The 22150-nt window shown below is 44.8% G+C and overlaps 1 protein-coding gene across 4 annotated transcripts in view; it reads right to left on the reverse strand.

Moving 5' to 3' along the window:
- The window catches only part of LOC119967372 (grainyhead-like protein 3 homolog), a 109199-nt gene that overhangs the window by 70183 nt on the left and 16866 nt on the right, over window positions 1–22150 (reverse strand). The window contains exon 1 of one of the 4 annotated variants that reach the window (XM_038799874.1): window positions 3947–3965. The exons of the other annotated variants lie outside the window; for them this stretch is intronic. The gene's annotated coding sequence lies outside the window, so the exon portion shown is untranslated. Of the gene's footprint in view, window positions 1–3946; window positions 3966–22150 lie in introns of those variants that run through there. 4 annotated transcript variants of the gene reach the window in all.

Genomic DNA, 22150 nt, shown 5'->3' on the forward strand with positions numbered 1-22150 from the left:
GTGTCAAGGATACAAACAAGATGTATTGGGCAAATCTTCGGATCCTACCAACGGTGGGAAGTGTAGCGGGTGGGGTAACTTAATTTGGCATGAGGCCAAAAATCAGTTCCCAGCGGTGGGATGAATGTTAGGAATTAAGTTCCCAGACTTTAAAGGGGGGTTTAAGGCAGTTTGCCAATGACCAATGTTGGGAAACTCTTTCTGTGTGGATTAGCATTTTTGCATGCTTGTTAAAAGGCTAACTCCCTGGAATTAAATTCTCCCTCCAAATTAAATTCCCCACCAATGAGAAACTTCAGAGTTCACTTTTATGAGCGCACATAAATGGGCATGCACCTGGCGAGCTTGACCTTTTCCATGATTAACTGTGAGTTGCTGCTGAATTGTCTTCTTTAGGGAGTGTCAAGATGCCAGCCAAGGGTTTAGACCAAGGGTTTAGAGGTGGTGGCAGTGCAACTTTTGTGGAGGTTGACTAAGGAAGGGAGGAAGTGTGGAGGAATAGCTGAGCAAAGGTGGAAGGAAAAGTGTTGGCTGTGCAGCTGCCTATGACATAACGGCAGGCTCAGCTACATCCAGCTTGCCCCTGCCGCGGGAATTGGTGAACTCCTTGCAGGTGCATATATAATGAGCAAAGCAGTGCAACCTGAATACCAGTGAAAATCACTCCCATTTCCAAGTCCACCACTGAACGTAGACTCCCCAATGGAAGACTCCAGCCTTTGACTACATTTTCTGCCAGTCCAATTACTAGCTCTTGGCAATCTTGTTCCTTAAAGTAAATCGTAGGAAAATCAAAGACTAGAGTTAGCACAAACTGAAAACCCCAACTGGTGAGGGTATGATTTCAACCAAACCAGCCTGACAGGAATCCTGTCAGGGTTGGATTTACCACCAGTTTTACATCCCACCACATTTTGCTCCCCATTGAAGTAACTTATCTGAGACAATACAATATAATTTATATCAATAGTCCATAGATCTAAATACTTTGTAGCACAGAATTTAGACAATTGTCCCTTTGTATCTGTGACAGCTCTTTGCTAGGGCACTCCATCACTAGTCCCACTGTCTCATGTTCTCCTCATCACCTTACATCTTCTCTTTCCTAAAAGTGTATCCAATTTTCCCTTCAAAGCTGCAGTCATTTCTCCCTCTGTAAACAAATCTCTACTAACCTTATTTATTAATTTTTTGGTAACATTTTTAAATTTGTAATCCCTTTGCTTATTCACCCTTGTCAAAACTCTTCATATACTCTTAAAAATCTCTTTTAATTGCCCCCTTGGCTTTTCGTATTATTGGGAATAGTCCCAATCATCTTGTGTCAACAAGGACCAGCCTGTAGGTGAGGGGGAGAAAGCCTCAAATAGAACCCTGGTAGACTCTGGAGGAGTGGGAGAAGAAGTCATTGGTACGTAAGTGAGGAACCAATTGAGGGAAGTATCAGCAAGCCTTGTCTCCCACGATCTGGAAACTGAGTTTTTCCTTCACTCGCTGAGGATTAATAATTAAAATGCTTATACCAAATAGATAGAGTCATAGATGTTTCCAGCATGGAAACAGGCCCTTCAGCCCAGCTTGTCCATGCCGCCCAGTTTCTATCACTAAGCTAGTCCCACTTGCCAGCATTTGGCCCAATCCCTCTATACCCACCCTTTCCATGTAACTGTCTAACTCTTTTTTAAAGGAAAAAATTGTACCCACCTCTACCACTGCCTTTGGTAGCCCGTTCCAGATGCTCACCACCCTCTGTGTGAAAATAAATTACCCTTTGGTCTTTTTTGTATCTCTCCCCTCTCACCTTAAAGCTATGCCCTCTAGTTCTAGACTCCCCTACCTTTGGGAAACGATGTTGACTATCTACCTTATCTACGCTCCTCATTATTTTATAGACCACTATAAGATCTCCCTTAAGCCTTCTACATTCCAGGGGAATAAGTCCCAGCCTATCCAGCCTCTCCTTATAACTCAGACCATCAAGCCCTGGTATCATCCTTGTAAATCTCTTCTCCACTCTTTCTAGTTCAATAATATCCTTCCTATAATAAGGTGACCAGAACTGAACACAGTATTCCATGTGTGGTCTTACCAATGTCTTGTACAATTCAACAAGACATCCCAACTCCTGTATTCAGTATTCTGACCAATAAAACCTAGCATGCTGAATGCCTTCTTCACCACCCTGTCCACCAGCGACTCCACCTTTAAGGAGCTATGAACCTGTATGCCTAGATCTCTTTGTTTAAAATACTCCTACTGAACCGGTTGAAGATCCGACTTTCAAACTCCCTTTCGAAATAGATATTGTCAGGTATATTCAGCGATACCATGTACAAATTTACAATTTTAAAAAATTTGGACAAAGATTCTATACAATTGTAGCAATAGCTGGAATGTGCAGTAGATATAGAAGAAAAATAAAATTTTCTCCACAGGAAACCAAGTTTCTTTATTTGTTTATGGGATGTGGGTGTCAGTGACTGGGCCAGCATTTATTGTCCATTTATTGGGCATTTAAGAGTCAACCACATTGCTGTGGGTCTGGAGTCACATGTAGGCCAGACCCGGGAAGGATGGCAGATTTCCTTCCCTAAAGGACATTAGTGAACCAGATGGATTTTTACGACAATCCACAATGGTTTCCTGGTCATCTTTAGACATCTAATTGCAAATTTTTATTTAATTTCAATTTAACCATCTGCCATGGCAGGATTCAAACCTGGGTTCCCAGAAAATTACTCTGGGTCTCTGTATTACTCGTCCAGTAACAATACCATTATGCCACTGACTCCCCTGCAAAAAAAGAAGTCCCCACCAATCAAACACTGAATCCATCAGCGAAGCAAAGCACATCTTATAACTGAATCAAAACATAATTGAGGGAACCTGGAACGGTAGCATAGTCACTATGCTACTGGAACTGTAATCCAGAGAACAATTCTAATAATCTGGAAAATATGTTAAAATTCCACCATGACAGTCAGGGAATTTAAATTCAGTCATTTAAATACATCTAGAATAAAAAATAGAATCCGTAACGGTGACCACAAAGCAGAAATTTATCTGGTTGTCCTTGAACAAGGGGACTGACCAGCCTTACCCAAACAGGTTTACATGTGATTCCAGAACAAAAGCAGCAGCATTGACTCTCAATAACAGCCAGCTAGATAAAATCCTGGTTCAGCCTCAACTGAATAGATTGGAAAGTATGATCTTGTTCGCCTCAGAGGAGATTTGATCAAACTTTTCAAAATCATAAGGAGTCCAGATGGAGTACGTCGGGAGAAACTTCCGATTGGTGGGAGTGTTGAGAATGAGGAAATACCAAATTAACTTGGTTGGCAAAAGAACCTACAGCTACTTGAGGAAAAAACATTTTACATAGCGAATGGTTAGGATCTCGATTGCACTGCCTGAGTGTGTGGTGGAGGCTAATTTGATTGTGGTTTTTAATAGCGGATTGGAAAAGCACCTGAAGAAAAACAATTGCAGGGCAAGGGCAGAGAGACAAGGTGGTGTGAGATTGGATTGGATTCTGGATTGGATTTTGTTTATTGTCATGTGTACCGATGTACAGTGAAAAGTATTTTTCTGTGAGCAGCTCAACAGATCATTAAGTTGAAAAGACATAATAGGGCAACACAAGGTACACAATACTTAGACATCGGCATCGGGTGAAGCACACAGGGGTGTAGAGTTAATGAGGTCAGTCCATAAGCGGGTCATTTAGGAGTCTGGTAACAGTGGGGCAGAAGCTGTTTTTGAGTCTGTTCGTGTGTGTTCTCAGACTTCTGTATCTCCTGCCCGATGGAAGAAGTTGGAAGAGTGAGTAAGCCGGGTGGGAGGGGTCTTTGATTATGCTGCTCGCTTTCCCCAGGCAGCGGGAGCTGTAGATGAAGTCAATGGATGGGAGGCTCGTTTATGTGACGGATTGGGCTGTACTCACGACTCTCAGAAGTTTCTTGCGGTCTTGGGCCGAGCAGTTGCTATACCAGGCTGTGATGCAGTCACTTAGGATGCTTTCTATGGTGCATCTGTAAAAATTGGTAAGAATTAATGTGGACATGCCAAATTTCCTTCGTGTCCTGAGGAAGTATAGGCGCTGTTGTGCTTTCTTGGTGATAGCGTCGACGTGGGTGGACCAGGACAGATTTTTGCCGATGTGTACCCCTAGGAATTTGAAGTTGCTAACCATCTCCACCTCGGCACCGTTGATGCTGATCACTCCGGCATGAATCACTACTGGTTTTCAAAAGTGAAATTCAGTCGTGATAACCATGCCAGGGGTGTGGAGGTACCTATAAGCTCCAGGTGCTGAGGGACAAAGCAGGACATTGCCCTCTGACACCCTGGCAGTGCCTCCTGCCAATGCACAAATGAAGGGGCACACAAAGGGGACAATGCCAAGGGGGTACATGAATGGGGCATGCCAAGGGGGCTCTAGCAGGGGGGGTTGCCCATCTCCATTGGGAGAGTACCCTTATGTGTGGTGTGGTGTAGACGGTTGAACCCCAATACCTGTGAGGGGGGAGAGAAGAGGAAAGAGCCCCCTTGCCTGCGATGGTTAGGGGATGTGGGGAGCGCCATGCCTGTGAGGGGGTCAGTTGGGGGTGAGGCGGGCGTTAGAGCAGAAAGCCCCAATGCCTGCAAGAGGTGGGTGGGAAGAGAGGAGAGCCCAATGTCTGCGGGGGGAGGGGGTGCGGGGGGGAGCCCCAATGCCTATGAGTGGGGGAGGTGGGTGGAAAGAGGGGAGAGCTCCAATGCCTACCTTTCCCTATTCTCCATAAACTTCAACTCATCCAATTTTCTGCTGTTTCCTATCCTAAGTCAAGTCTGGTTAATCATCAGCCATGTGACCTTCTGCATTGACTCCTGATCCTCCAATGTTTCCAATTTGAAATTCTTATTCTTGTATTTAAAGCCTTCACAGCCTTGCTCCTATCTCTGAAATCATCCTTAGTCCCAAAGCTACCCATTCCGCAAGCTACATAAGGCTCTGGTCAGACCCGATTTGGCATACTGAAATGAAAAATGAAATGAAAATCGCTTATTGTCACAAGTAGGCTTCAAATTAAGTTACTGTGAAAAGCCCCTAGTCGCTAATTTCGGTGCCTGTTCGGGGAGGCTGGTATGGGAATTAAACCGTGCTGCTGGCCTGCCTTGGTCTGCTTTCGAAGCCAGCTCTTTAGCCCTGTGCTAAACCAGCCCCTGTGAGCAGATTGGGCCCCGTATCTAAGGAAGGATGTACTGGCCTTGGAAATGGCCCGGAGGAGGTTCACAAGAATGATCCTGGAATGAAGAGTTGTTGTATGAGGAACAGTTGAGGACTCTGGGTCTGTACTCGTTGGAGGTTAGAAGGATAAGGGGTGATCTTATTGAAACTTACAGGATACTGTGGGGCCTGGATAGAGTGGACTAGGAGATGATGTTTCCACTTGTAGGAAAAACTAGGAGAGGGCACAATCTCAGGCTTAAGGGACGATCCTTTAAAACAGAGATGAGGAGGATTTTTTTCAGCCAGAGGGTGGTGAATCTGTGGAAATATTTGTATAGTAGACTTTGGAGACCAAAATCACTGACTGACAGTGATAGATAATGGGTTGGATTCTCCGATCTCCGACGCCGGAATAGCTTTTGGCGATCGACCGGAGAATCCCCTTTTACGCCGGAATCGGGGGTGGCGCCACTTTTGTGATGCGCTGCCCCCTGAAAAACGGCATACTAGGGGAGTACTGCATATGGACGGCCTCAGGATGTCACCTGAGGCCCTTCCCCAATGCTCCGCCCCTGCCGGGCTGAGTACCCGACAACGTCGGACACAAGACCTGAGTCCGCTGGGGTTATGCGGAGAAGGCAGGAGAATGGGGCTGAGAAACATATCAGCAATGATTGAATGGCAGAGCAGACTCTATGGGCTAAATGGCCTAATTCTGCTCCTATGTCTTATGATCTTATGATCTTCTGATCTTATGATCTCACCGTTCCACTGACTGACCTCTTGTGCATCCTCCTCTCCCTTAATCCCACCATTGACAAGCATTCCAGGAACTCATTGCTCAAACCGATCCATCCCGCCAACTCTATATCTACATACCTCCTTCTTCAGCTCTGCATCCAATTATGTCCAATGTCATACTTGTCAAATTCCTTGGGAAATTTGCCCACATTAAATGCACTATATAAAATGTATGTTATCATGATAACACATTTGCTGGAACACCACATGCACTCATTCATTAAATAATATTATGTCATGTTTCATTTATCTTGTAATCTGTTATTCATTAATTTTGCAATGGACCGAAAATTGTGTGGAGGAGGCACTAGAATTCCTGCCATGCATCCTGGTGAGCAAAGCAAATTAATAAAATTACCACTAACATGCTATACAATTTAGATTTGTCAACACATAAGCAGCTCCCTATCAATGGTGCATTGTGGCTTTGATAATTGACGTCTGGTGGCCTCTCGTGATTCCACACATCTACTCTTTTTCAATCATTACAGAGAGAAAATGGGGCCCATAGGTTGAATTAAATTCACATGTTCAGGGAACTTTTATTAAAATTATGATTTTAGAGGTTTAACATTCTTGAAAATTATAGCTCAGCTTTTTAGTGTTGAATTTATTTTTGACGATATTAGCGGGCAAACATTTAACATACTTGTAAGTCCATTGTTTGAGGGAGACATGAATGGGATCTGATTCCAGAATTAGGAGATTCTCTGCATCAGCATTCCCGAATATTTTTATATATTATTCCAGTCTTGACTTCTGTCTGCTAAGAGTAATAATGTTGGTTCATCTATGAATTTGTTGCACCAAGCAAGGGAGAAAGAGGTCTCTAAGTTTCACCATGAATAGAAATGAAAATAGTCGAGTGGGATTTGCATTCTTCAACATCAATGCAGATATTACAAAGTGTCGAAGTAGTAGGAGGTCTTAATAAATAGAGGACGTTGGAGTATTGTGACTCACAGAGAAATCAATCCCAAAAAACAGATCTATTACAAAGACAACTACTGAGATCTCACTGAAAGAATACAAGGTAAGTATAAGATTCAGCAGGGAGCCTGTGATTGATGAGAGTCATCAGCTCTACATTTGACCTGTTAATACGCAATTGAGTATACTGTTCTTGCAGTGAAATTTTCTTTCCAAGCTATGATCCGATCTGCCCCAGTGCTAGGGTACTCAGTACAGGCTCGGGGATTGAATCTGTGATCTTTTCCGTCTACATGGTAATTTATCCCATGGGTAGGTAAGACCAGCAAGAACACAGGCGCAATCTCTGGTCTATGTCAGCGTTAATCTTGGAAGCCTATCTTAAGGTTAAGGAAGGGGAATTCAGAGTACATTCCCATTTTGCTTTGCTATCCAGTAATGCTGGGACACAAGCACATAGGAAATAGGTGCAGGAGCAGACCAAATTGTGCCTGAAGTCTACTCTCTCTCAGCCTTGAATATACTCAACAATGGAGCATACACAACTCTCTGGGGTAGAGAATTCCAAAGATTCACAATCCTCTGAGTGAAGAAACTCTCCTCACCTCAGTCTTAAATGATCAACCGCTTTTCATGAGATTGTGATCCCATGTTCTGGATTCTCCAGCCACGGAAAACAATGGGAGGGATTCTCCGACCCCCCCCCCCCCCCCCCCCCCCCCCTGTTGCATGTTTCCCAGCGGCGCACCGTTTGCTAGTGGCGGGATTCTATCTTCTCGCCACTTGTCAATTGGATTTCCCATTGAAATCATCCCACATTGTCTGGAAACCTGCTGACAAGGGTGGGCTGTCAGTGGGAAAAGTGAATCCTGACGACCAGAGAATTCCAGCCAATATCTTCTTGCTACCCTGTTAAACCCTTCAGAATCTTGAATGTTTATATTGGGTTACCTCTCATTCTTTTAAACTCCAAGGAATGTAGACCCAATTTATTCAGCCTCTCCCCTTAGGACAAGTCCCTCATCCTAACAGGCAATCTAGTGAATTTGTGAAATAAGAATATCCTTCCTTAAGTATACAGAGCGATGCAATGCACGATATTTCGGTATGATCTTACCAATGCCCACACGACTGCAGCAAGACTTTCTTATTCCTTACTCCATTCATTACAATAACAACAAATGTGCCATTGCTCCCTAATTGCTTGCTGTACCTGCCTGCTACTTTTCTGTGTTCCTTGTACAAGAACACCCACGTGTGTCTGCACATCAATATTTATAAGTTTTGTGCCTTAAAATATATTTTACATTTCTATTCATAACATCAAAGTGAAAACTTGACCATTCCCTATGTTGTTCATTCCCCTCAATCTGCATATCTCTTTATAGCCTCTTTGTGTCCTGCTCGCCGCTTACATTCCACAAAGCTTACAGCTTTGTATCATCAGCAAACTTTGATACATTCTTCTTGGTCTCGTCGTCTAAGTCTTTCGTATAAATTGTTAGTAATGAGACTCCAGCACTGAGCGTTGTGACATTTCACTAATTACAGCCTGTCAACTTGAAAATGCCGAATTTATCCTTACAATCTGCTTTCTATCCCTGAACCAATTCCCCTTCATTGCCAATATATTCTCCCAATTCCATCAGATCTTGCATCTTACTAACCTTTTGTGTGACACCTTATCAAATGCCTTTTGACAATTCAAGTATACCAAAAATACTGGTTCCCCTCAATCTACGCTAGCACTTATACCCTCAGGAAAACTCTCTTAAATGTGCCGAACAATTTCCCTGTTGTCCAACCACATTGACTCTCCGATCATGCTTTGATTTTCTAAGTGCATTGTTAAAACTTTCTAAATAACACATTGCAGCATTTCCCCAATGACTAGCAAGACAAAGGTTGTACGAGCATGTTTACATATTGGGTGGGATTTACCGAGCAGCCTACCACGTGTTATTCGGAGGTGGAGGCGGCCCGCCAGCAGGATCTACCGACCCCACCACTGTCAACAGGATTCTGCGGTGACAGCAGCCCTTATCGCTGGGAAACCCATGCACTGGCGAGGGACCAGAATTTCCCGCCGGCGTGAACAGCCGCTAAATCCCACCCTTTATTAACTAATTTAGCAGTGCAAATTTCCTGTCCAGAAAAACATCACTTTCTGTTGCTTTCCTGTCAGCATTAACCATTGCGTTTTCTATATTTTCCATTCATTACTCCTACTTAACAGCTCCAATGCAGTTGCAGGCTCTGAATGAAAATCCTGACAGGATAAGAAACAGAAAGAAAGATTTGCATTTATTGACAATCTCAAGACACTTCAGAGCCAATTAAGTGCTTTTCAGGTGTAATCTACTTCATAATGTAGAAATATAAAAGAGTAACATGAAGCACTGTTTCAAAGGTAATATAGATAATTTGTTATCTATTTCTTGTCATCTGCTAAAGAATCCAAAACTTGAGCATATAGAATAGATAATAAAGGCAAAGAATTGTTTGCTCAGCTGCTTGGATACATTTGTCCAAGAGTTATGTCATTGCTGTTCTGAGTGGGATGTTAAACTCTCTAGAATAATCTCAGGCCAACACTGAAAAAAAGGACAGATAGCATTTATATATCAGTTTTCACAAGCTCTGGTTGTCCCAAAGTACCTTACTTCCAATTTAGTACTTTTTGTGACTGTTGTAATGTAGGAAACCCTTGTCCCACAATAGGCTTCCAATAGGCGAGAATGTGGAATTGACGACCAGAGGGAATAGTTGAGGTATTTAGCATTGGTGGACTTAAGGGACAGTTAGATGGCTGTATGAAGCAGAACCCTCCAGAACAGTGTAGTTAAGGCTCAGTTGGCTGGAGAGCTGGTTCATGAGCGAGGCCAACAGCGCGGATTCAATCCCCATACCATCTGAATTTATTCATGAAGGCCTCGCTTTCTCAGCCCTGCCCCTAGTTTGAGTTGTGGTGATCCTCAAGTTAAATCACCACCTGTCAGCTCTCCCCCTCAAAGGGGAAAGCAGCCTATGGTCATTTGGAGCTATGGCGATTTTACTTACTTACTAGTTAAGATGAGGAGCTCAGGGGTGCAGTGAAGACAACCTATACAAATTCCCACTGACACCAAAACTATAGCCTTGTTCCTGCTGTTCCAGGTATTTAATAACATTGCAAAAGAGTGAGACTAGCCCTTTAAATTTGACTAGAGAGTTTGACAGTAAACTAACAGGGCCCTCCCATAGTAATCTAATATTTCAATGAAGTGCCAAGATTGCCTAATTAATCCCGAAACCATGACACAATTTTTAACTTATGGAACCATTTGGAGGGAGGGCTCGTCAATTATCTAAAGCATTAGTCACAACGAAACCTGACAGATCCAGACATGTTGTTGCTTTGGGTGGTTCGAAACTACAAGTTCCTGAAATCCCTGAACTGTTAGAGTGTATATGTCAGAGTGGGCAGCACACCCATTCACCCATACTTCAGTTTGCAGAGGCTTACTGTGCATTGAATGTACAGTAAAGAAACAGGTCTTCCAACCCAATAATTTTGTATTGGCCTTTATGCTCCACACAAACCTCTTCCTATGCACCCTTTGTCACCTACCACTATCAGCATAACTTTATTTTAGGTTCTGCTTCATGCAGCCATCTAACTGTCCCTTAAGTCCACCAATGCTAAATACCTCAACTATTCCCTCTGGTAGTCAATTCCACATTCTCGCCTCGCTCTCGGCAAATAGATTTCCCCCATTTCCCAAATTAACAAAATTGGAGAATTTACATTTTGCTATGTCAAAATATTTGGAAAAACAATGTGAAAATACCCAGATGTTTGCACAAGTAAGGCAAAGTGTGTATTCTTCTGATGCCTTTTAAAGATATTGGGCTGGATTCTCCATTTCTGCATCCAAGTGCTGACACCAACGGAGAATCCGTGGACTTCCACGTCAGAAAAAACGGCACCAAACCCGCACCAATTCTGCTATAGGTGAGGGACTAGCACCAGCGCCGTGTGGAACACAATCAAAACCCATGAAAGACAGTGCAGGAATTGCTGGGTCCGTGATGGACACTTGCTGGGCTGACAAGCTGCAGCCACACTTCAACAATACCCCCCCCCCCCCTCACACACACACACACTGGTCAGCCGAAAAGCTGGGACAGGTTGTGCTGGAGTGCCCATACAGCTGATGGGTCGGCTGGAACCAGAGGGCACCCAGGGGGCTGCCCCAGGAGGGTCACCTATACGACCCAGGGTACCAGATTTAAAGTGGGCAGTCAGCGGTGTGCACAGCTGCCTGGCTGCCTTTCCAGCTGCAGTAATGGTGTTACAAACCCATCTACCCTGACCCCACAGCCCACCTCCTGGCCACCTCCCACTACTCCCCCCAGCCCTGGCAGAAGGCCCCCGGCCAGCAGCACAGCTGTAGGCAAAGTATGGCAGTGCTGGACACTGTCCGTACGCCCTCTCCCTACATCATGCCCCTGTTCAAAAAAGGGAATAGGGATAACCCTGGGAATTACAGGCCAGTTAGTCTTACTTCGGTGGTAGGCAAAGTAATGGAAAGGGTACTGAGGGATAGGATTTCTGAGCATCTGGAAAGAAACTGCTTGATTAGGGATAGTCAGTGCGGATTTGTGAGGGGTAGGTCTTGCCTTACAAGTCTTATTGACTTCTTTGAGGAGGTGACCAAGCATGTAGATGAAGGTAAAGCAGTGGATGTAGTGTACATGGATTTTAGTAAGGCATTTGATAAGGTTCCCCATTGTAGGCTTGTGCAGAAAGTAAGGAGGCATGGAATAGTGGGAAATTTGGCCAGTTGGATAACAAACTGGCTAACCGATAGAAGACAGAGAGTGGTGATGGATGGCAAATATTCAGCCTGGAGCCCAGTTACCAGTGGCGTACCGCAGGGATCAATTCTGGGTTCTCTGCTGTTTGTGATTTTCATTAACGACTTGGATGAGGGAGTTGAAGGGTGGGTCAGTAAATTTGCAGATGATACGAAGATTGGTGGAGTTGTGGATATTGAGGAGGGCTGTTGTCGGCATCAAAGAGACATAGATAGGATGCAGAGCTGGGCTGAAAAGTGGCAGATGGAGTTTAATGCTGAAAAGTGTGAGGTTGTCCATTTTGGAAGGACAAATATGAATGCGGAATACAGGGTTAACGGTAGGGTTCTTGGCTATGTCGAGGAGCAGAGAGATCTTGGGGTCTATGTTCATAGATCTTTGAAAGTTGCCACTCAAGTGGATGGAGCTGTGAAGAAGGCCTATGGTGTGCTAGCGTTCATTAGCAGAGGGATTGAATTTAAGAGCCGTCAGGTGATGATGCAGCTGTACAAAACCTTGGTCAGGCCACATTTGGAGTACTGTGTGCAGTTCTGGTCGCCTCATTTTAGGAAGGATGTGGAAGCTTTGGAAAAGGTGCAAAGGAGACTTACCAGGATGTTGCCTGGAATGAAGAGTAGGTCATACGAGGAACGGTTGAGGGTGCTAGGCCTTTTCTCATTAGAACGGAGAAGGATGAGGGGCGACTTGATGGAATGTTTCCCGCCGCGGTAGCATCGGGAAAACAGGCCAAAAATCATCTGGACCTGACCTCATTAATTATCCACTTTGCCAGGAAGAATAGCGTAATATTTGAGTAAAGAGTGTAGAAACCCGTGGCACAGAGGGACCTGCATGCCCCAATACACAAACACAAAAAGATACCATGCGGGTACAGCCAGTGATCGGAAAGGCAAATGAACTGTTGGCCTTTATTGCAATGGAGTTTAAAAGTAGGGAAGTTACATATGCACTGGGCTTTAGTGAGATTGCAAGCGGAATTCTCTCATTTTGAGATCAAGTCCCGTGGCACGGGCGGGAACAAGGGGCGAGATTCTCTGACCCCCCCCCGCCAGGTCGCAGAATCGCCGGGGGGGAGCGGCGTGAATCCTGCCCCCGCCGGCTGCCGAATTCTCTGGCTTCAACAATACCACCCCCCCCCCCCCCCCACACACACACACACACACACACTGGTCAGCCAAAAAGCTGGGACAGGTTGTGCTGGAGTGCCCATACAGCTGAATACTCCGCCGGGGTTTTGGCGGGGGGGACGGGAATAGCGGCGCGCCGGTCGGCGGCTGCTGGCAGCGGTCCCCTGCCGATTCTCTGGCCTGCGATGGGTCGAGTGGTCGCCGTTTTTTGCCGGGTCCCGCTGACGTAAATCACAACAGGTCCTAACCGGTGGGACCTGGCTCCTCGGGCAGCCTGCAGAGTCCTCGGGGGGGGGGGAGCTGGCCCTGGGGGTGCCCCCACGGTGGCCTGGCCCACGATCGAGGCCCACCGATCCATGGGCGGGCCTGTGCGTTGGGGCACTCTTTCCCTCCGCAACAGCTGCTGTCAACCTCCGCCATGGCCGGTGCGCATGTGCTGGGATGATGCCAGCACATGCTGGCGCTCCCGCGTATGCGCCAACTCGCTCCGGCCGGCGGAGGCTCTTCGGCGCTGGTTGGTGTGGCACCAAGCCCTTCCGCGCTGGCTGGCGCGACGCCAAACACTCCGCCGCTGGCCTAAACCCAGAAGGTTCAGAGGATTCCGCACCTTCGTGGTGGCCCGATGCCGGAGTGGTTCACGCCACTCCTCAGCGCCGGAGTGGCCTGCCCCACGGTTCGAGGAGAATCCCGCCCAAGGAGTGTTTCCCATAGTGGCAGTCAGTGGGAAAACATGGCAAATATTCTGGCACCAACCTCATTAATTTAGCCACTGGGTGTTTCACGCTTTATTTCGTGGTGGGGCAGGCTTGCATGGTGGATAGTCTGCCGTCATGTGCCGGTGCCTTATTGAATAGACGGCCAACATTACTGATCCAATGTCTGGGCCTTCTGAAAATGAAGATAGATCTTCAGGAACATTCCAAGGCAGGAAGTTGGACCCCACTCCAGGGTACCAAATCTGGAAGATACACCGGTAGATGCTTCCCCACCCACTGCTGTGGTATTCCAGGGTCCAGAGTTGTGAGCAACCTCCACTCTGAACTGCAGAGGCAGCCTCAGGCATTGTTCAGATAAGTCCGGACATCTATACACCATGTTGTTCCGAACATGTCTCAGGCCAACGTGTTTTCCCCCCGGCATATTGGGCAATCTTGCATGAAGGGTCTGGCTGTCATCGGCATCCCAATAACAGGACGCAATTCATAGAATCATAGAATCCCTACAGTCCAGAAGGAGGCCATTTGGCCTCGGGTCTGTACCACCCCTTGCTCCGATACAGCACCCTCCCTCGGCCCAATACTCTGCCACTATCCTGTAACCCCACCTGCCCTTTGGGCAATATTTGCATGGCCAGTTCACCTGACCTGCACATCTTTGGACTGTGGGAGGAGACTGGAAGACCCGGAGGGAACCCACACGGACATGGGGAGTACGTGCAAACCCCACACAGATAGTCACCCAAGGTCGAAGTTCATTTCGGGTCCTTGTCGCGGTGAGGCAGCAGTGCTAAGCACTGCCATTGTGCTGCCATTGAGGTTCATGCCGGCCTCTGCTACGTTTTCCAAGCCCCCATGGTGGGTACCAGCAAAAGAATCCCTGTAAATTCACACTGGCGTGAAACTGATTTAGAACATAGAACATAGAACATAGAACATAGAACATAGAACAGTACAGCACAGAACAGGCCCTTCGGCCCTCGATGTTGTGCCGAGCCATGATCACCCTACTTAAACCCACGCAACCCGTATACCCGTAACCCAACAATCCCCCCATTAACCTTACACTACGGGCAATTTAGCATGGCCAATCCACCTAACCCGCACATCTTTGGACTGTGGGAGGAAACCGGAGCACCCGGAGGAAACCCACGCACAGTCTTCCGCTATATTCTCCCACCTCGTCCAGCATCGAGCATGCCGATGTGGCCTGAGAGTATTCCTCCTCATGCCTTGTTATTAAATGGGAAAGGAAATGCAAATGTTGCCATATCAGACCGTGCTTGAGCTATTTATTGACATCAAGCCAACTGACTACAAAACAGAGTAAGGGCTACAGATACTGAAAAACGAAAAGGCTGGAAACACTCAGTGGCTCAGTCAACTTCTGTCCAAATGCAGCTACCCCCTATTTTCCTGATTGCCCCTCCTCCAAGCCTGCCATCATGGGGCCATGAATTTTCAGCCTGGCATACTCTGTTTACCTCTCTCGACAGATGTTGCTTGCTGAGTATTTCCAGCATTTTCTGTTTTTACCTCATATTTATGGCGTCAACAGTGTTTTGCCATTGTATTAGGGATTCAAGGTAGTTACTTAGACTGGCAAAAATTAGGAAGTAGTCTTCCACCATTCACCGTTTACATAAATGATTAGAAATGTCACAGAATTGTTTCAAGGTTTGATTTAAATATTCTTGCATCAAATCTCAAACCTTTTCTTGCACTTTCAAATAAATAAAGTTACTGGGTTTCATCTATGTAATTATATACCTTAATGTAAATACCTTTTAAAATTTTGAGTCTTTCTTGAGCTCTGTGTCAGCAAGGTTAGGTGGATTGGCCAGGCGAAATTACTCCCTAGTGTCCAACAGTTAGGCGAGGTTCCAGAGTTAAAGGACGGGGCGGGGGTGAGGGAGGGGGGATGGTGGGAGGCGGTGCGCTAGGATGCTCTTTCAGTAGGTAGGGTACTCTTTCGGAAGGTCGATGCAGACTCAATGGGCCAAATGGCCCTCCTTCTGCGCTGTAGAGATTTTATGATAACTATTCATGCCACATACTATACAAAATGAGAATGTATTTTAATTTCCTAATTTAGAGACAAGACATATGCAGGAATGGAAATGGCTGCTTTTATCATCATAGAAATAAATAATCTAAGCAATTATAATGTTTTGACACTTCCTCTGCAACGCTCAAGAAACGCAGAAAATAAATGCTCTCAATCTACATTTATTTGGATGTGCAAAATAAAACAATGTAATCTCAGGAGTCTGAAGATATCGCACCACATTGCCTCTCTCTCACAAACTCATAAGGAACGATACATATAAATTGCAGCAAAAATGAACTGCACCTTTCGAGAAAATTGTCATCTATTATGAAATTATGTACCTTCACCATAATAAAGCTGGACCTTTCCAGTCCAACTGTTCAATTTGCATATTCTTTTCATGTTTCCACTATCAGTAATGATAAATGCGAAAAGATTCTTAATCATGTGTTAACATTCGGATAATTGTGGGTAATTATAACATTAATCTGCCCAATGAACTCACAGTAAAGATAATACCACCAGTGCAGACATCCATTGAAGTGAATGGAACATTTTGCAGTGATCCTAGTGCATGTACAATGCTAATAGACTCAGCTACATGGCTGCTAAGTTCCATTGAGTTCCGTCATGTATTGTGGGAATCTTGGTCGCCTGGGTTTCAACTAGAATTTAGATATAATTGCCAAAGCAAAGCAAAGGAATTTTTTCAGCTCAAATTTTCCAGTTGTACCTTTCTGAATTACATTTTGAAGTACTTTGGACAATTTTAACTTGATTTTTAATGACCTTGGTGCAAAATGGCCAAGCACAATATTCAAGGTCAGACATTTGTCCGACCAACGACCATACTCAAACAAAATTTCAAAAGAAGGGTATCTGTTGCCCAAGATCTATAAGGTAACCCAACAGAAGGTCATAGTAGTGTAATGGTTATGATGCTCGGCTAGTAATCCAAGTTTCGACATTTACGAGGCATGAAATATTGTTAGTTAAATCTGATAATTTGTCATTGTTTACAATCTAGAGTTTTGTTCATTCAGTCCTTCAATTGTGGGAACTTCTAATCTGCCCGACGTGGGCATGATGGTTAGCACTGCTGCCTCACAGAACCAGGGACCCAGGGTCAATTACGACCTTGGGTGACTGTGGAGTTTGCACTTTCTCCCCGTGTCTGAGTAGGTTTCCTCTGGGTGCGCTGGCTTCCTCCCACAGTCCAAAGATGTACAGATTAGGTGGATTGGCCATGCTAAATTTAACCTTAGTGTCCAAGGATGTGTATATTCAGTAAGGTTATGGAGATAGGTAAGGTGCTCTTTCAGAGGGTCTGTGCAGATCCCGATAGGCCGAATGACCTCCTTCTGCACTATAGTAGTTCTATGGTTCTATGTGGCACTAGTCTTGCAAAATAGTTGACTGTGATACCCTCTAATGAGCCACTCAATAGTAAAAGAGTTACTAGTTACTAGCCTGGGAGCATGAACAGCACCCAAAAATTCAAAGTGAATGCCCTTCTTACACTGACAATGAGATGTTAATGGCTTTGCTCCCAGCCCGAGAACAAAGTTAAAGAAACAACCCTCACAAGGAACAGGAAAGTGGGTGAGACAAAAATCCTGTTTGCCCCATCAATGTTATTTTGTCTTTCGAGCCAATGTTATTTTGTCTGCTCTGCCAATGTTATTTGCTTCCAGCGACTGAGCGGTGCCAAACCACATTCCGATGGTGATTGTTTCCTGAAGCTAGTCTGATCTGCATATGCATCTGTACGTAAGTATGCAGGTACATAAGGTGTACAAATAAAATAAAAAGTGCCACTGAGTTGTTTTTTTAAGTGTACAACTTTTGAAATAATCTAATTAGGGAAAACTGGACAGGAAGAGTTCACTGAAAAATGATAGCAATGATTAAATAATGTGAGCCGGCTCCCAATCATTCTAATTTAGCTGCCATTAATCAGTGTGGCTCCTCAATCACATTAGCAGGCAAAAAGTCAAATATATCACAGTATTCTTCCCTTCAAATATGCGACAATAACTACTGACATCCCAGCACATAATCTGTTCAATACTGGAGCTTTTCGTTTTGAACACGTAAGCAATATGTAACTAATAACATGTTAGAGAAATATCAGAAATTATTTAATCATTAATGGTAGAATACGGTTAAATATAAGGTTATGGAAAACATTTTTTTCCTTTTTGAGGTTGCACCTTCACAAGGCTTAGGTGAAAATGCAATTAAAATCTAATCTATATATCACTAAATAAATTATTGATAACTTAAATTCTTACAAAATCGAACTTTATTTGAGTGTAATGTTTTTGCTAACACCAGTCCCAAGCTGTTTCTCAGAAGTAGAGGAACAACACAAGTGTTTTTAAAAATGGAAAAAGGAAAGAAAGGGCTTTAGGATCAATAAACCTGTCCTTGATTGATTTCCAGCTACCTAGCTGCATTTTCATCTTATCTCTCAATTTTCTCTCTCCCACAAAAGACATATAGTTTTCCCTTGAACCCATTTCCAATTATAAATGCTTTAAAAGTCTCCCTCTGGTAATTTATTTATCATGTTTACCCTTTGTGAAAAATACTTCCTCCTATCTTACATCTAACTTTGTAATTCATGTGCCTTCTGATATTTGAACTTCTCAACACAGCGAACAATGCGCCTGATCATCTTCATCAATCTCTTTTATAATCTTGAAAAACTTAATTTACATAACTTCAGAGTCTTTTCTTTTCCAAGAAACCAAACCTATTCTCCTTAATTGTTTCTTATAATTTTAAATTGCTGATCACTTGAGACATCCTCGTTGGATTTTTTCTATCAAAGGCAGTAATAAACTCTCCCTCATGGCGACGGGTCTGCAGACACGACCACCGATGGGGTTTGGTGAAACTTTAAACATCAACAATAGGGGGCGGAATTCTCTGGTTCCCCCAGCCATGTGTTTCCCAGCTGCGCGCCGTTCGCTGGCGGCGGGATTCTATCACCTGCTGCTTGTCAATGGGATTTCCCATTGAAATCACCCCAGGCCCCCTCGAAACCTACCGGTGGCGGGGGGGTGGGCGGGGGGGGGGGGGGGGGGGGGGGGGGGGGGGGGGGGGGGGGGGGGGGGGGGGCTCTTCCAGCAGGAAAAGTAAATCCCGATGAAAGAAGAATTTCAGCCAAGATCTCTTCTGATTTGTTTTCTGTTTGTATGTTATCGGCATGGTAGCACAATGGTTAGTACTGTTGCTTCACAGCTCCAGGGTCCCAAGTTCGATTCCCGGCTTGTGTCACTGTCCGTGTAATAAACACACTACCTTGTTGATGTTTTGTCTTCTACAGCCTTGCACATATCTGCGGACCCTATATTCTTGCTAATAAACCTTCATGTTGATTATAAAAAGGTAATCTTGAGGATTAAAAACAAAATATCAGCCTCCCCCAACAGGTGCCGGAATGTGGCGACTAGGGGCTGTTCACAGTAACTTCAGTTGAAGCCTACTTGTGACAATAAGCGGTTTTCATTTCATTTTCATTTCAAATAGGAAAAATAGTGTGATGACATGCATGTCATTGTGTGGACATTTAATGAAATGGTGAAATCATACCAAATCATTATAACACCAATGAATGGTACACAAAACGACAGGGTGCCATAAATTCTCTTTCAAGAATATTCAACTATATAAGGTTCTTATCAAAGATATTGATTGATATGATAATTCCAATGTATTATGCTGTGAACTGAACTGATTCTTCTGCCAATGAAATGGGAATATATTTTCTATAACACTAAGCTATTTTCCGTGTCGTTTTCAGTACAATTGCTCAAAGAATAGTGCGCACACAAAAGTGATCAACCCGGTGCTTATGCTTGACAATATAGTCGTAATAGTCTTAGATATAGATATAGAGAAATACAGCACAGAACAGGCCCTTCGGCCCACGATGTTGTGTCGAACCTTTGTCCTAGGTTAATCATAGAATTTTGGACACTAAGGGCAATTTGTTATGGCCAATCCACCCAACCTGCACATCTTTGGACTTAGTCTTGAAATCTAATTGAAATGTCTCCTTTCATTTTAAGCAGCATGTAAGAAACTCTGAAGAGAAAGGTGAATTATGAGTAAATATATCTTAATTTTCCTACATGACAGCAGAGTTGACACATCAAAAGTACTTCATCAGCTGAGGATATGCATATACAAATGTAAGTTTTCTTTTTAAAAGTCTTTTGATTCTTATTTAGTTTCCAGTCTCATTCATATATTGTAAATCAATATGAACACATTTATTTTTATCATACAAACGTTACTGTTCAAATAATACCAGATTCATCAAAGTTTTCTTTAGGCACCGTCATAACCATTTTTTTTTCAAACAGGAATGACAGAATAATTACACAATTGAAATTACAAGTGTGAGGTCATGCATTTTGGTCAGAAAAATGGGAAGGAAACTTATTATCTAAATGGGGAAAGACTTCGGGGTGCTCCAATGCAGAGGGATCCAGGTGTCCTTGTGCATGAGTCACAGAAAACGAGCATGCAGATGCAGCAGATAATAAGGAAAGCTAATGGAATGTTAGCACTTATATCTAAAGGAATAGAGTATAAAGGTAAGGAAGTGTTGTTGCAACTATACAAAGCATTGGTGAGACCACACCTGGAGTATTGTGCACAGTTTTGGTCCCCTAATTTGAGGAAACATGTAGTGGCATTGGAGGCAGTTCAGAGGAGGTTCACTAGGTTGATTCCAGAGATGAGGGCTAGAATTCTCCGACCCCCCGCCGGGTCGGAGAATCCCAGGGAGGAGGCGCGAATCCCGCCCTGACGCCGGATGCACTATTCTCTGGAGTCGTTTTTCAGGTGGCAGCAGGATTCCCGCCATGCCGGTCGGGTGCCGTTGACAGCAGCCCCCCAGCGATTCTCCGGGCCACGATGGGCCGAGCAGCAGTCCAGTTTTGGCCAGTCCCGCCGGCGTGAATTACTCACCTCACGCACGGCAGACCTGGCAGATAGGTGTGTGGGGTCAGTCCACGCGGGGAGGGGTGGAGGGGATCCGACCCAGAGGGGGACCCCTCATGGTGGCCTGGCCCATGATTGGTGTCTACCAATCTGCGGACGGGCTTGTTCAATGGGGGGACTTCTTTCCTCCACACCGGGCCCCTGTAGGGCTCCCCCATATTGCCCGGGGGCCGGCGGGGAGAAGAGAACCCCCCCCCCCCCCCACGCATGCACGGAAATATGCCAGCCGGTCCACGTATGCGCGAGATCATGCCGACCATTCCGCGCATGCGCGAACTCGTGCCGGCCCTTCGCCGCCAGCTGGAGCGGCACCAACCCCTCCGGCGTCCACCGAGCCCTCAAAAGTTCAGAGAATTCCTCACTTTCGGGGGCTGTTGATGCCGGAATGGTTGGCGCTGGTTTTTCCGCTGGCGTAGGGACTCCAGAAGGGAGAATCCCGCCTGAGGGGTTTGTCGTATGAAGAAAGATTGTACAGTTTAGACCTATACTTTCCAGAGTTTAGAAGAATGTGGGGAGATCTAATTGAGGTATACAAAATGCTTAAAGGTATGGATAAAATTGACATGGAGCAGATGCTTTCCATTGTGGGGCATTATAGAATGAGAGGTCAATGCCTTAGAGTAAGAGGTAGCAAATTTAAATCAGAGTTCAGGAGAAACTACTTCTCCCAAAGTGTTGTAAATCGTTACCCCAGAGTGGAGTGGATGCTGGAACAGTGAGTAAATTTAAGGAGGAGTTAGACAGTTTCTTAATTAGTAATGGGTTGAAGGGTTATGGCGAATGGGCAAGTCAGTAGAGTTAAGGCCAAGATTTTTTTTTTTTTTTTTTAATAAATTTAGATTAGCCAATTATTTTTTCCAATTAAGGGGCAATTTAGCGTGGCCAATCCACCTACTCTGCACATTTTTGGGTTGTGGGGGCGAAACCCACGCAGACACGGGGAGAACGTGCAAACTCCACACGGACAGTGACCCAGAGCCGGGATCGAACCTGGGACCTCAGCGCCGTGAGGCGGTTGTGCTAACCACTAGGCCACCGTGCTGCCCCGAGTTAAGGCCAAGATGAGATCAGCCATGATCAAATGGCGGAGGAGGCTCGATGGGCCCAATGGCCGAATCCTGCTCCAATATCTTTGAACTTAAGAACTTATGAAAGTCAGTGGTGCAGATATGACCCATATTAATATGACTCACCTTCTCCTACATAACATTGGAGTCAGTCCTATCAGTGAAATATTGGATGACGAGTGTTCCATAATTTAATGACCAGCAAAACTCTCAATTAATGTCCACAATTAATGAGGGGTATGAATTTGAATAGGATACCAGGGCAATGATTTCATGGGAAACATCAGAACCTTAATTAGTTCAGATATCCATTGGAAGGTAGGGACAGAAGCAGGATATTTAAGCCCTTATGCCTGTTCTACCAT

This window comes from Scyliorhinus canicula, chromosome 1 (assembly GCF_902713615.1).
Source record: "Scyliorhinus canicula chromosome 1, sScyCan1.1, whole genome shotgun sequence".
NCBI lineage: Eukaryota > Metazoa > Chordata > Chondrichthyes > Carcharhiniformes > Scyliorhinidae > Scyliorhinus > Scyliorhinus canicula.